This window comes from Dermacentor variabilis, chromosome 4 (genome assembly GCF_050947875.1).
Source record: "Dermacentor variabilis isolate Ectoservices chromosome 4, ASM5094787v1, whole genome shotgun sequence".
Classification (NCBI taxonomy): domain Eukaryota; kingdom Metazoa; phylum Arthropoda; class Arachnida; order Ixodida; family Ixodidae; genus Dermacentor; species Dermacentor variabilis.
This window is the reverse complement of record NC_134571.1, coordinates 8,181,985-8,196,318: the sequence shown is the minus strand read 5'-3', so window position 1 is coordinate 8,196,318 and position 14,334 is coordinate 8,181,985. Positions and strand designations below refer to the sequence as shown.

General features: G+C 48.5%; 1 protein-coding gene across 2 annotated transcripts in view; it reads right to left on the bottom strand.

The window, feature by feature from the left end:
• The window catches only part of LOC142578633 (uncharacterized), a 174,054-nt gene extending 160,499 nt beyond the window's left edge, over window positions 1-13,555 (bottom strand). For both annotated transcript variants that reach the window (XM_075688061.1, XM_075688060.1), the window contains exon 1: window positions 13,178-13,555. The gene's annotated coding sequence lies outside the window, so the exon portion shown is untranslated. The remainder of the gene's footprint in view (window positions 1-13,177) is intronic.
• Between the last annotated feature and the right edge of the window lie 779 nt (window positions 13,556-14,334).

The window sequence follows — 14,334 nt, the reverse complement described above, 5'->3', positions numbered from 1 at the left end:
ACTATAACACCTAAAGGGAAATCTGGCGCCACCGTCCATGGGAGTTTCTTAAGGGGGCACCGTGCCGTCATGGGAATGACGGTATATGTGTCTGCGAGGCTCGTATTGGCTGGTGTTGTAAGAGGCTTCGTCTAAAACGTGGATATGGCTACACAAATAACGCGTTCTCAAAGTAAAATCTTCATAAAATGTTTCCATTCACGCATATTACATCTTTACTCACCTACAATGCATGACCAAGCGACGAAAAGCAAGAACAGACGACCAACTGTTTCAAAGCGAGCGCGAACCTTGTCGTCTGTCCTCCAACTTTAGCGGCCCGCTGATACTTTTTACGCAAGATATAGTCGTACACGCGATAACAAGTTCTCATAGTTAAACAAAACATGTTTTCGCGTAATAATAAAGCTAAAACAGCGTTTTACGCGCTGTTTTGGTAGAAAATGAATCATTGTGACAGACTGAACGGTACTTGCCAAGCGCGCCTTCAAGGTGTCCTGTCTCTCCGAGAACGACGCGAATCCGAAGTCACAATATACAGGCATTCCCATAGAGTTTCTCACTACATTACCTAGAGGGAAATCTGGCGCTGCTGCGCTGTGGTATGCATGGGAATGCCGGTATATTGTCTATTGTCTGTATATTGTCTGTATTGGTATATATTGGTATAGGTCTATAGCCAACTTGACACGAAATAGAAGCTATTATGCTACAAGATTTCCGGAATATTGGTTTGTGCCATGCCCACGTACCAACTATGCGAAACAAAAGCTCTCATACACTTTACCGCATTTATTAAATAAGTTAATGAACGATGGTATTGATGTCTTTTCTTGCAGTAAAAACAAGTTAATAAATTACTTTGGTGCCTATTAGCCTTTAATCTCTGTATAAGTAGGCTTCTTTTTATTGAGTTATGTATTTTTTCTATTGCTATCTGCTGTATGTGCACTTGTATGAGAACGCATTTTTTCCTTTTGTTCTTTCTCTCTTACCCTCCCTTTCTTTTTTTTTTTTTTTGCCGTGTGTTTGTTTTCTGCTGCTGCTGTCACGAGAAGGATTAAGGACTAGTCAAGTTGCTCTTTTGTAACTTTTTTCCTTATATCCTCCATAAACTTGCATATTTATGGAAATAAATTCATTCATTCATTCAAAGTATCAGCGGGCCGCTAAAGTTGGAGGACAGACGACAAGGTTCGCGCTCGCTTTGAAACAGTTGGTCGTCTGTTCTTGCTTTTCTTCGCTTGGTCATGCAGTGTGGGTGAGTAAAGATGTAATATGCGTGAATGGAAACATTTCATTAAGATTTTACTTTGAGAACGCGTTATTTATGTAGCCATATCCACGTTTTAGACGAAGCCTCTTACAACACCAGCCAACACGAGCCTCGCAGACACATATACCGTCATTCCCATGACGGCACGGTGCCCCGTTAAGAAATAATAATAATATTTGGGGTTTTACGTGCCAAAACCACTTTCTGGTTATGAGGCACGCCGTAGTGGAGGACTCCGGAAATTTCGACCACCTGGGGTTCTTTAACGTGCACCTAAATCTAAGCACACGGGTGTTTTCGCATTTCGCCCCCATCGAAATGCAGCCGCCGTGGCCGGGATTCGATACCGCGACCTCGTGCTCCGCAGCCCAACACCATAGCCACTGAGCAACCACGGCGGGTCCCTTAAGAAACTCCCATAGACGGTGGCGCCAGATTTCCCTTTAGGTATTATAGTGAGAAACACTATGGGCATTCCCATGCATACCACGGCGCAGCAGCGCCAGATTTCCCTCTAGGTAATGTTGAGAAACTCTATGGCACACCCGTTTCAGTCGTATAAGGTCGCCAGACGAAACATTTCTGGCCAACTCTCTCCGCTGAACATCCACAAAAATATCGATACAATACTAAACATACATGGTAATGTGTATAGACATATTAGTGGGGCATTTATTGCATAATTTATTAATTATAACACAAGCAAACAACATATAAGCATTGTTCGTTCATTTAGTGGAAGCCAAAACATTTTTGCCTTGTCTGGCCATACTGCGGCGGCGTTCGCCGCTCGTACGCCTCATGTAGCCTGGCCGGCGTCCCGCCAGCGCGTTTTCTTTTTTCTTTTCTTTTTTTTTTTTGGCGCGCGATAATCGCAGGAGAAAAACGCCCCATGTAGCCCCCGCTTAAGCGAATAGCCCGAACGTGTGTACGAACGTTTTCTTTGCGTGACACCAACGTTTTTGCCTGACACCGACCAAACACGAAAACGGCCGAAAGAGCCAAGGAAAGGCATTCGCTCTAAACAATGCAAAGAAAAACGCGAGAGGCAACACTGTTGCACGGCGCAAGCTGGCTCGACTCGTCGTCGTTCACCTTCCTGCTGCACTGCTACACTGTAGCACTGCAGACCCGCGATTCGCATTGTGCCTTGGGCCGAATCTTATAACGCTTCGCTTCGCCGCTTACGTCACTAAATGTGCCACTCCCAAGCCGGTGGTGGAAGGAGGGGAGGACGCGACCAATGGATGAGAGGGTGTCACCTCTGAAGTGTACGTCATTATACGACGAGCTAATCGAGGAATTGCAGAATGTTTCTCCTTGCTAAATAAATGTAAAATATAAATTAAATATTATACGCCAAGTACTGAAGTATAAACGTGTGGTGCCGGACGTTTACGCAATGCAGAAGTAATTTATTAATGTCATTCTTTTTCATTCTCAGCCGCCAGGCGGTATCGCAAGCGTAAATGAGTTGACAGAGCGTAGCGCTATGTCGTCTGCTACCAAGAGCTCGCACGATGCACGCAACAGGAACGCACTGCCAGCACTTCTTAAGTAGCGAGCACGACAAAACCGTGAACTGGTTCTTAGGGGCACCTTTACTAGCCGACTGACTATATCAATTTTCCTTCTTTTTCCGCCCTTTGTCATCGGCTCGGACATGACTTGCTCGCCGCCACGCTGCCGCTATCCCTGCGATCTGCCCCACAGCGCGTCGCGTGATAGAAGCAATGGAACTTGAAATCGAACATCACGATATACATAGTATGCACGTGACGTTACATCCGCTGCTTCCGCTACCTTCTGCCATCTTAGGGTACCTTCAACGTTGGGTACCTTATCAACAGGCGTGCGCATAGGCCTATAGGTTCCCCAAGATGGCGCTGCCGTAAACCGGAAGTCGCGGAGTATCATTGAATGACGTACGCGCATATGTATACGGGACCTGCATTGCCTGCGCGAAGTAAAATCGAAGAGCGTGGTGCTGACGGTGCGCGCTGTGTTGTGAAATTGAGGAACAAAGTGCGGCACTCCCGAACTAGAGAAAAAAAGGGCAGCCAAATAAGAGATCTCCACAATATCTTCCTGTCCTGACTGTATAGCTTTATCAGCCGAACGAAGGAAGCGTTGAACCAGCCTAGGTTGAACCCTTCTGATTGCTGAACGGCAAGCTGAACGGCGATCTGCGAGCTATTCACGCTGGCAATAGCACTGGTAATTCGATCTCACTATGCAAATATCTCATTGGCATTGGCTTTGAAGCGGAGGTCACGGAAAGCTGACTCAGCCCTTCTACCGGCCAACACAGTAATTGGGTGAGCAACTTCGTGGACAGTGTTGGCAGCAGAGATCTAGGCCATTCCGATGAATGCCTCGCGTCCGACCGACCTCTGGGAGCTGCAGGCCGGTGGCGATGAACCGCAGCGCGCAATATTCCTTCCTTTGCGTGGAGGAGGAGGAGGAGGAGGAATAAACATTTATTGATGAGGCAAAAAAAAAAAAAAAAAGTGGCGGAAGGGAGCGGTGCAGGGTGGGTCCCTATTCCAAGACTCCAGTGGCCATCGCGACCCGCCCAGCTTGGTCCAAGAGGCCCTTCTGGGCCTCGAGGTCAGCAAGAGCGAGGATGGCCTCCCAGGGCTCCCTTAGCAAGGTGAGTACCAAAGGTGAATTAATGGCATGAGGTCTTTTGGCGCACTCCCATGTTACGTGAGGCAATGAAGGCCATGACCCGCACCACGGGCAAGAGTTAGTGTACAAGGTTGGGCTTATTTTATGGTATCTACCCAAATGTGGGTAGGTATCCGTCTGTATTCTTCTATATTTCTGCGCCTCCTCTACATTGAGTAGTTTGTGTGGTGGAGCGTACTGTTGCCGGGTTCTTCGCTGGTGCTCCAGTATATCGCGGACCAGTAAGCGATCGTCTTTTTCATCGTCGTGCGTATCTCCAGCTCGGTTAGTAAAGCCTCGAGCTAGAGTGTGTGCCTGTTCGTTTCCCGAGATACCCTCGTGGCCAGGACACCATAAAATTGCATGATCTTCTTTCAATGTGTCGCCTATGATATTAAGGGCGACTTGTGGTATGTTGCCTTGTAGATACATTCTGCATGCCACTTGTGAGTCGGACATTATTAAAGCCGAGCTGTTTTGCTTTTCCTTGTATGCGATAGCGAGAGCAATCGCCGCTGCTTCCGCTGTTGCAGTGCACCTAGTGCGTATCGAGGCTGATGTGTGAAGCGTTCCGTGGCGTGTGAGTTGAACTGCCACTATTACATGTCCTTTGCTAAATCTAGCTGCATCAGTATACATTACGTCTTGATTACTGCCGAAGGTTTTCTGAAGTTGTTTAGCTCTCGCTTGTCTTCTCGCTGTGTGATAAGTTTTGTTCATGTTGCGTGGGATTGGGGAGACCACTATGCGCTCGCGTATTGGATCCGGCATTGCGGTCGTTTGTTCCTTGGAGTACTGCGGTCGCATTGGGTAGCCTAAACACGATAGAACGTTTCTACCTGTGCTTGTCAGGCATAGTCGTTCTCTTTGTGTCATAAGAACGGCTGCTCTTAACTCTTCAAATGTGTTGTATATGCCTAGAGCTTGCACCCTCTCGTTTGCCGCATTCTTAGGAAGCCCAAGCGCTGCCTTATACGCGCCACGTATTAGTAGGTCGATTTCTTTGATTTCCGACGGGGTTAGCTCTTGATATGGTAGACCGTATGTTACTTTGCTAAGAATAAAAGCCTGGACTAGTGTTATGGTTTCGTTTTCGTGGAGCCCTTTACCTTTCTTTGTAATTCTGCTTATTAGTCTAGCGATGCTCCTCGTGCTTGACTTTAGAGTCGCAATGGTGTGAGTGGCTCTTTTGTTGCTTTGTAACCATAGTCCTAGTATTCTGATCATATTTCTTTCTGGTAACGTCTGGTCACCCATAGTTAGGTGGATGCTCGGTTTGTTTCTGTAGTTACGCCCGTGGATCCGGATAAACTCAGATTTTTCCGGGGCGCATTCCATACCGTTTTGTTCTGCGAAGTCCTTCACCGAGTCGATAGCCTCCTGGATAGTTTGTTCTTTTTGTCCTAACGAGCCTTTGCAGGCCCATAACGTGATGTCGTCTGCGTAAAACGCGAAGTTGAGGTCGTTAATTTTCTCTAGTTGTCGTGCCAAGCGGTTCATTGCGACATTAAATAGAAGTGGTGAGAGGATGGCACCCTGTGGTGTGCCTCTGTTAGGCATTGGGAGTTTGGAAGATCGAATATTTTCCATACCTATTGTGGCTTTACGTTCAGTAAGGAAAGAGCGGATGTAATTGTGGATCTTAATTCCACAGCCCATTCTTTCGAGCTCTTCAAGTATGGGGGTATGGGAGATCGTATCAAAAGCGCGTTTTAAGTCAAGCGCTGCTATGATGTTCTCTCCCCCTGTAGGGACATTTTGCAGCACGTCATCTCGTAGCCTCACGAATATGTCTTGTGTAGAAAGATGTTGTCTGAAGCCGTACATGTTGTGCGAGAGAAGTTCGTGCCCTTCGATATAGCTGGTAAGCCTGATATGAAGGACCTTTTCGAAAAGTTTGCCTAAGCAGGAGGTTAGAGATACTGGCCTGAGATTCTGCAATGTTCTTGCTTTCCCCGGTTTAGGTATTAAGATGATGGTCGCTTCTTTCCATTGATTAGGAAGCTCTCCCGTTTCCCAGATTTTCTCATTGAAGTACCGGGTTAGGCGTTCCAGTTGCTGATCACTCATATTTCTTAACATAGCGTTCGTGATGCCATCCTCGCCTGGGGCTGAGTTACGTTTTAATGCTAGAGCGGCGGCATATACTTCTTGTTTCGTTATGGGTGCATCAAGCTTGGGATTGGCCATGCCTTTGTACTCTCTCTTAACGATGTTATCTCCTCCTGTCCCGATGTATCTGTCTGCCAGGGTTTGGATCAAGGATGCGTCATCCCCCTTAAATTCTCCTACCAATGTGCGTAATGCTCTAGCAGTGACTGTTTTTGTATTGTATGGATCAAGCATGCTCCGTAAAATTGCCCATGTCTTGGTTGTTGAGAGCGTTCCTCGTAACGAGTCACAAAATTGTATCCAGTTGTTCGCTTGTAGTTGCCTAGCATACTCATTTGCTTGTTCTGTCAGTTGCTCTATTCTAGCTCTGAGCTTTCTGTTTAAGCGCTGTCTCTTCCATCGTTTAGTAAGACTTCGCCTGCCTTCCCACATATGGACGAGGTGGGGATCCACTACCGGTGTTTTTTCGCTTAGCGCGACGTGCTTTGTGTTAGTTTGGTATGCCTGCATCAGTTTGTCTACCCATTCTTCTATTGTATCTATTGGATGCTGAGGAATCGGGTAATGTCTATATGCAGTCCAGTCTGTAAGTTTCGCGTTTCTGAAAGGCTTTTTTAATTTGGGAGTCGTAGTGGAGTAACTAATAATATAATGGTCACTTCCCAGGTTTTCATCCAGGTTCCTCCACTGTCCCTCTTTTACGTTAAATGTAAAGGTGAGGTCTGGGTACGTGTCTCCACAGACGCTATTTCCAAGTCTCGTGGGGGCGAGGGGTAAGGTCTCTAGTTGCATGTGATATTTTTCTACTGCTTCTACTAGGTTTCTGCCTTTTTTTGTATTTGTCCTATAACCCCAATTGGTGTGGGGAGCATTAAAATCCCCGACTAAAATAAACCTGTCTTTTTTTTCCAGATGTCCAAGTGCCCATTCAAGCATCTCGGGAAACGCAGTCTGCCGTTCTTTCGGCGGGCTGTACACGTTGCCAATAAACGTTTTGGTTTTACTCCTTTTTGTAGTGTGTAATTCGATCAATTGGTGCTCCGTTGAGCATTGGGGATAATAGTGTTCACTGGCCGCGATATTCTTGTGCACCAGCGTCGCCACTCTAGGATACATGGGATTTTGAAAGGTGTAGTAGTCTCTAAGCTTAACTACTCCCTTTCCAACTTCCTGAAGACAGATGACGTCCGGTTGAATAATGGCGGCGTCTAAATAAGCTTGTAGCGCTGCCGCTCTTTTCTGAAAAGAGCGGCAGTTCCATTGCCATATCTCAGCGGTGTCCGTGGTTCGGGTTGTTTTACTGGCCATGGTTAGCTATGATTTCGGTATCCGTCGAATCGGAAACAGCCCCGTTTTTCACCTTTCTCGCCGTCGGTGTTCCGGGGTTACTGCTGGCTCTTTTGCGTGATGTTTGCTGCAGTTTAGACATTTGTTCGTCCACATAAACTTTGTGGTTCTGCACCTCAGCAAATAACTGCTGCTGAAACATTTGCAGAGCCTGAATTTGTTCTACTACCTGATTCATCATTCTTTCAATGTTGCTAATTGTTGTTTGTTGGGCGGCAGGTTTATCCCCTTGTGCTGGTTTAGCTTGCCCAATTTTGGTATTCTGAAACTGTGCCTTCAACGTTGCCATCTCGATTTTAAGTTCTTCTACTGTTTGTTTAAGCTGACGATTTTCAGAAAGGATTCTTTGGTACTCAGGGTTGGCGGTTATTGGAGCCCCTTTTCGTGCCATCCCCGCCCAGCTCACCTTATGTTGGGTCGAGTCTCCCATTGCCACTGAAGTCCTGGATGGGGTAGGGGATCTGGAGGACATTCGGTGGTGTCTGGAGGCGGAGTGGTCAGATAGCCCTTGGTCTCGATTCTTCTGTCGTTCTTGTGATCTTGATTTTCGAATTTGGGGTTGCGACATTGGAATGTCCCCTTGAGTCCGCAGTGGAGGCCAGTCGTCATCGTCCGTATCGTCTGTGTCAGACCATCTCCGTTTTGGTGGGGATGATTTGATCGTCTTGCCCGGCGTTTTGCCGGCAATCCGGTTTGGTGATTTTGGCTGCGGTCGCTGTGGTGGCAGCTTGAAACGACGTTTACACTCCTTTGATCCCGTGAGATGCTTTTCTCCGCAGGTGGCGCAAACAGGGTTGCAGTCGTGGTCGGGTTGTGGCTCCCGAGTGCCGCAGTTGTGACATAACGGCAGGTGGGGGTTCGGGCAGACGTCCGTTCTGTGACCCGTTTGCTTGCAAGTCTTGCAGAATTGTATGGTATTCTTGTATTTGAAGCAGGGAAGCTCCCCTCCCATATAATAGACGTATCGCGGTATGATCGGGCCAAAGAAGGTAATTACCGCTGTTTTCGTTTGTCCCAACATCCTAGCTCTTAGTATATCGACGCCTTGCGTACGAAGACGTAGGTTGGCTAGCAGGGTTTCAGGGCTTGTGTGAGGAGCGATGCCATGTATCACTCCTTTCTTTGTGTCTTCGCCTACTGCTGCGTACGCACTCACTGCGTGCAGTCGACCGTTTAAGGTGAGGCCTGTAATTCTTCTTGCAATATCCGCCACCTCTTCGGTAGGGGTTGAGATAATGAAAATGTTTGATCCTGGTTTCAGTCTCAGCAGGAACTGGTTTCCATTCACTTTTCCTTGGCAGGCATTTATAACTGCTTCTGCGATCTGGGGCGCCGTGAGTTCCCTGATAGGGAGACCTTGGTGAGGGCGCACGATCACCTTAAAGTCGTCCTTAGGCAGTGGTGGAAGCCGCCTTGTCTTGGATTTCTTTTTATTCGCTGGTTGTACCGGGGGCTTGGACGATGGGCCCGATGATTCGTAGCCACCCTCGGAAAAAGCGGCCTTTTTGCCCGCTCGTGCGAGCGCCTTCTTTTGGCGCACGGTCAAAACCGTTTGCCAGTCTCCGTCGTCTTCTTGGCGTCCATGGGGTCCGCCAGTTTCTTCGGTACTCTGGAGTACGATGCAATCCTCATTAACGGTTTCTTGGTACTCCATCTCATCTCGGTCCACGTCCGAGGAGGTGAGTTGCGCGTTGGGTGTTTTCTCGGGGCCTATTGCCTCGTTAAACGTTGTCGTCGGCGTTCTCGGCGCTTCCGTAGCTGGAGTCGGCGTAAGCGTCGCCATCTGTCACGGCCGCGTCGCCGACGCGTTCCGCGTACCAGCGGCCGCCGCCTCACCGCCGCCGTTAGCGTTCCCACTTCACACACGTTTTGGCCCGTTACAAAGGTTTGGCGAGGTGCTCACCGGAAAGTTTGGTATCCACAGTGTCCCCACAGCTTGCCGAACCTCGTGAGGTCCTCGAAATTCAGGTCACAGCAAAAGATCACTCTCAAAAGGCGAAAAGAGATGGAAGCCCATCCTGAGCTGACCGCTCTAGTCCTCCTTTGCGTGGAATGACCACTGGTACGCTTGCACCCGAGTCTCCTCCATTTGATAGCGTAGCCTGCAAAAGGTCTACTTAGAAAGCCGGCAAGGGCGGTGCCACTCATTATCCATCATTTCTTCGAACGCGTATCGCACTTCCAGCCGTGGTCGACACCGAAAGAGCAACGCCAAGCAGACGACGAAAGCGAGCCTCCGAAGCAACCAACGCACGCGCGCGCGACGCCCGCGTGTCTCCGGGGTCGCGCGACCGGCGCGCGCGGCCAGGGTAGCAAGCCAACAGCCAAGCCACAGCAATGGAACCCAAATCGGACTACCCCTTCGCCGGTTCTGCTCTTAGTCAAAGTCGGGTTCGCTTTGGAAATGATTGACAGATGCGTGACGTGATCATAATTTGCGGTGCCGCCCCGCTGTCTCTGACGGCCTCTGACGCAAGCAAAATTTTGACCAATCAGATGAGGCCAAGTGAACCGGTTCCCTTCCGAACCGTTATAAGATTCAGCCCCTGAGTTTCTTTACAGTTGACACAAAAAGGCGAGGCACACATATGACGTCAGGGATTTTGACGACGTGCGTTTAAACATATAGTGATCTTTTTTTTTTTTTTTTTTGTAAAGGTGGACTACATTGTATCCTAAAAGGTGCAAATATCGAACTTACCAAGTGTCATGAACTTTTTTACTTGGCCACAACGGCTCAAATACGACAAAATACGTACTTTGAAAACCGCGACGTCACCGACGTATCGGCGTTGGGTTTTTCGCGGGAAATTAAAATAACCGAAATTTGACCTCAATTGTGTCGTCTAATAAATAATCAACACACTGCCGCGAAATTACCGAGAATAGAGCTTGGAACGAATATTTTATTGGCTTAGATTGACTTATAGACCCCTCCCCCCCCCCCCCCTTTAAGCTTGTTAAAGAAAATCACCACTCAGTGTAACATTTCCTTTATTTGTTTTTGTTGTTGTTGTTACGCGTCTGGGCAAATGCGAAATCGTCACACACGAAAGCTACGCTGATTCAATTCGAGGAGGAAACAAAAGCGCTGTTGTGTCTGTCAAACGAGTGCTACTACTTGGCACGGTAACACATGGGTAAAATTATGCTCCGTCCCCGTATCATTCTTCCCTTCATCGGCACAGAAAGTTGTCGGCTCTTCTTCCTAGACCTGACGGAACGTGGCGGCGCCTCCGCTACGCGACGGCGGACACGAGGCATCCCGAGCTCGCATCGGGTGTGCTCGGGACAGCAGCCTCCGCGACGGGCATCTCTAATGAGCCCGCGAATACGTCCGCACGCACATCCGGGGCTGCGTTCGTTTGTCGCAACGACGCTGGAGAGAGGCGCGCGTCCCGAATTCAAGGTCGGCGAGCTAACTGCGCGCGCTGGGAGACGCAACGGCTCCAGAAGGGAAGGAAGCGAGGGGAGGGTGGCGCGCAGAGGCCTCAGGCCTGGCCTGTATAAGGAAAGGTCAGGCTGGGAGCGGCCGCCGATAGAGCACGGCAAATCATGCCAACAAGTCATTCGTCACGTGTTTCAGCGATGCATGATGCAGATAGCACAATTCTAGTCGATGAGCCGGTATACTCCAAGAGGTGGACATTACTTGCAAGAAAATAAAAGTGAAATTCATAATCGACTAATCAACAAACGTTCAGTAATTAAGTTTTTTATAGTTTCCTCACGGCACATGTTGCAATATGCCTATTCTAGCGGGTAAAACTGCAAGGCATATACACTTGAAAAGAAACGTGTTGATGACACCACTTACGAGATATACGCCGTCAAACTTGCGGTAAAAATGCACTGTCGCGCCACATACTTTCTAAACAAAACTTCGTTTCATGCACTGAAGCACAAAAGTACCTGGAACGCCAATGCATTTCTCCGCAAAGTCAGGGAATTAATATGTCGAAACTGGTGTCATCTTGAGAATTCGTTCCAAATGGACCCGCCTTGCGAACTCCTAGGCTAGAATTTGTAAATCGCGATGTGTGCCATAACGTAGTGAGTTAATTTTTGTTAATTTGTCGATTATGCATTTAAATTGCGTGCAAGTAATGTCCGCTCCTTCGAGAAGACCAGCTCATTCCTTTCTGCCACAGGCAATTCTTTTAATATTTTTGAATGTGTTCGTTAAAACACCCATGCAGAGGTGTCCGCGCTCTCTACACGCGAGACCGATTTTTGACCTTATTCACATCTGTTGCAAGCCTGCACTAAGTGCGCATTTACTTATATTGTTTTAGCAATTTTTTTTTCAAGAAAGATGGGACGTCCTGAACACAAAAATGACGCCGCCGGTCCGCCACAGATACATATGTAGAATATCATTCGTTGCTGTGTATTGGCATAGCTGGGCAATATCCACAAAGGGGCTGAAGGAGTTGCCAACACGTACCGAACACGTATATCGCTGAAGAAACACTATCCCAAACTGCATTCGCACGTTTTAGGGTACGAGATGGGCCAGCCAGGCGGATGTGCAGCGCGGGATGCAGTGATGGTTACCCATGCGTTAATCACCGAGTTTTCTCCCATTTTCGGTTTATTAGAGCGGAAAGGGCGATCAATAATACAATGGACATTCAGTGGTCCCATGTAGTAAAACTAGGGTTTGCGTAAATCCCCTTGCGCCCTGTCCAATGGGCGGCTATATTTCAGTTCTAGCACACAATAAATTTCACTGAAGATTTACCGTAATCATTATTGCATCTGTCTTGATTGTCCCAGCTTACATAATCATTTTCCCAGCAGCTGCACCGTGTATCTGTCACGGCTACGAGGCCAGTGAATTTGGCAAGCCAAATTTGGAAGTTTGGTGTAGATTGAAGAACGCGATTAGACCGGAAGAAAAAGAGAAAAGGGGAGGGGGGGGGGCACTATGCAGAGCACTGCGCTTGGCTACCAAAGCCAAGTGGGTCAACTGCCGTGACCACCCATGATTTTCATAAACTGACAAATAAACGCGGACGTCGACTGCTCGAATGTAGTATCGCATCTTTCAGGTCTGTCGACAGTTTGAACTACACCATGCACATTGTATTAAAATAAAAGTGTGTGTGTGTGTGTGTGTGTGTGTGTGTGTGTGTGTGTGTGTGTGTGTGTGTGTGTGTGTGTGTGTGTGTGTGTGTGTGTGTGCGTGCGTGCGTGTGTGTGCGTCGCAGATTTGGTTATACGGCGACGCACTAGTTTTTTGTGAGAAAAGAAGCAGGCGAACACATCCATCCACATTAAAATCGTGAGCTTCAATGTAACCATACAGCTCACGGTCAAGTCCGCCCATCGCGCCGATGGCGCTGCCTAGTCTTATCGGCGCTTAGAAAAGCTTGTACCCGACGACCACAACGGACAGCGCGCAGTTCCATCTTTTCTTTCTTTTCGGATGGGCATAGTGATGTAGCAAATCCCAGTTCGAACGTCGACGTCGCATATCCGGAGAGCGAGGTCTACATAGGTCCCGAGTGCGGTCGAACATGCCTACGCCAACTAAAGCATGCAAATTCCCGAGGCTCTCAGTTTCTTAAGCCAGCGGGGATGTCACAGTACTCGCCTCCTGAGCCTTACCATCATCAGTGACTGATACAGGAGACACTGATCTCTGGCTTTGATTGAGAAGCTGCCGCTGAAGGCACTACAATGGACTGCCCCATAGAGATAGAGATGGTGGTGCGTGCGGGGAGCACCCACGAATACACATCGAGAGCTACCGTAGCCCAAACTTACTTTTTGTATCGGTTAATGGTCATAGGGTCGACGTCGACGGGACCTGGAGACTCCGGCACGGAGCTGATCGTCGTCGTGTGAAGCGAGCTTTCGCCATGTAGCACACAATCGCACGGTACGTCACTGTTCTGGGATCCGCCGTAGCGGGTTTACTTTCCGTTGCACCATATCCGGAGATGTTCTGTCACTGCTCACACCGCCGATTTGACAGGAGCTGGCAGCGAGACTGGATCACTGTTTTCTTCCTCTGTTCACACCACAACGCGAACACGCAAAATATGTAAAGCAGCTTTCGGCGCACACAAGAGACGATCGTCGGTACCACAGCCAACGCAGGCGCCGCCGCGGCCGCTGCTCTCGAGAGGCCGACACTGAGCAACGTGGTGGCTCCATCTACCGACGATTTTTAAAAGAATTAAAAAAAAAAACGAGAAGAGTTTTTTTTTATAGCTAAACCGCTAAACTGCCAGTGGCCTAGCTAAGAGCGCACACCAAACAACAAGTAAATGCAGCTCGATATTAACTAATTTCAGAAGACGCTGACAAAGCTAAAATTGGGGACTTCCATGGTTACTTCGGACCTTACTACTTGTACTCCCTGCTAAGAAACGCTGGTCCTGTTTCCGAGCCGAAAAACACAGATGCGAAAGTTGATAAAAATTTAGCTAGGCAAGTGGGAGGCACGGCACTGAAGCATGGTTTGCGGACGAGGAACAGGACGCCCAGCTGGCTCTCCTAGACCAAGCCCAACGAGCCGCTCAAGCCAGTGGGCCCTTGAACTGGGGGCTCCAACCACATTTCCACACCCCCCCCTTACTTTTCTCAACACAGTTTTACTCCCTCTCTCTCTCTCTCTCTCTCTCTCTCTCTCTAAGATGATGGCTAAGAGCTAGAAACGGCCACCCCAGATATAATCATGGATATATGCGTATGCCTGCGTGTAAGGTCACGTACGTTGGCCATGTTGACAGCTTTATTAGGAAGCTCGTTTCTCGGTGGCTCGATCCTATTTGCCCAGGGGGCGGTACGAAAATGGTGCAAAAAAGCGCCCTCTGTCCTGAACTGGGTAGTACCACAGAACACCTATGCCAAAGCTCGGTCGTCTGCCATTCATTGGAAAGCACGTTTGCAATATGGACCCGCCACCACCCGCCACT